This window comes from Cicer arietinum, chromosome 8, assembly GCF_000331145.2.
Source record: "Cicer arietinum cultivar CDC Frontier isolate Library 1 chromosome 8, Cicar.CDCFrontier_v2.0, whole genome shotgun sequence".
NCBI lineage: Eukaryota > Viridiplantae > Streptophyta > Magnoliopsida > Fabales > Fabaceae > Cicer > Cicer arietinum.
The window spans coordinates 24377312-24378366 of record NC_021167.2 but is presented as its reverse complement, the minus strand read 5'-3'; positions in this window follow the sequence as shown (position 1 = coordinate 24378366).

Sequence of the window (1055 nt, the reverse complement as noted above, 5' to 3'; positions counted from 1 at the left end):
CGGGAAAACGACTCGCACCCCGAAGCCGAGAAAACGACCCGCATGTTGAAGTCGGGAAAACGACTCGCACCCCGAAGCCGAGAAAACGACCCGCATGTTGAAGCCGGGAAAACGACTCGCACCCGAAGCCGAGAAAACGACCCGTGTGTTGAAGCCGGGAAAACGACTCGCACCCGAAGCCGAGAAAACGACTTGCACCTAGAAGCCGAGAAAACGACCCACATGTTGAAGCTGGGAAAACGACTCGCGCCCGAAGCCAAGAAAATGACTCGCATCTTGAAGTCGGGAAAACGAAACATTATTTTTCGGACAAAATTAGAATTTGTTATCTTTACTTATTTTTACTTTGATTCTCAAGTAAATTCTAAGTAAAGAGGGGCAGCTGTTGACACCTAATTTTGTCCGATTTTTTACTTTTTATTAAAAAAGGAAATAATAATAATAATAATAATAATAATAATAATAACAATAATAAATATATAAATATATGTGAAGAAATATAAAAATAAAAAATAAATAATTAGGGATATAAGCTTTTAGCGATCACAAGTGTTTTCGGTTCTTGTTTGCCTCTAATTCTTGTTCAGACTATTTTATAAAATATAAAAGTAATAATAGGAAATAAAAATAAAGGAAATGGAAAAGAAATGAACTGATGGTCATAAAAATCGATGCAATGATGATCAAAATAAATGAAAAGAAATTGATTGATGGTCATAAAAATCAGAATAATGGTGATCAATTGAATAGAAAAGAAAACCGAAGAAATGAATCAATAGCAATAAGAATCGGTATAATTGTGGCCAATTAAAAGAAAAGAAACCAACAAAAATAGATTAATGGTAATCAATTGACAATTATTCTTTTGTCTTTTGAAATCTATACCCAAAAGTCTATAAATAGTCGGCCACAAGAAGACAAAAGGGAGCACAATTGAAAACACAAATTGAGAGCACATAAAAAAGAGAGAGATTAGTTGGCAAAAGAGAAGGAAAAAATCTGGTCTTGAAACAATCGGTCTAGCAAAACAACAATTCAGGAGTAAGGTATCATTT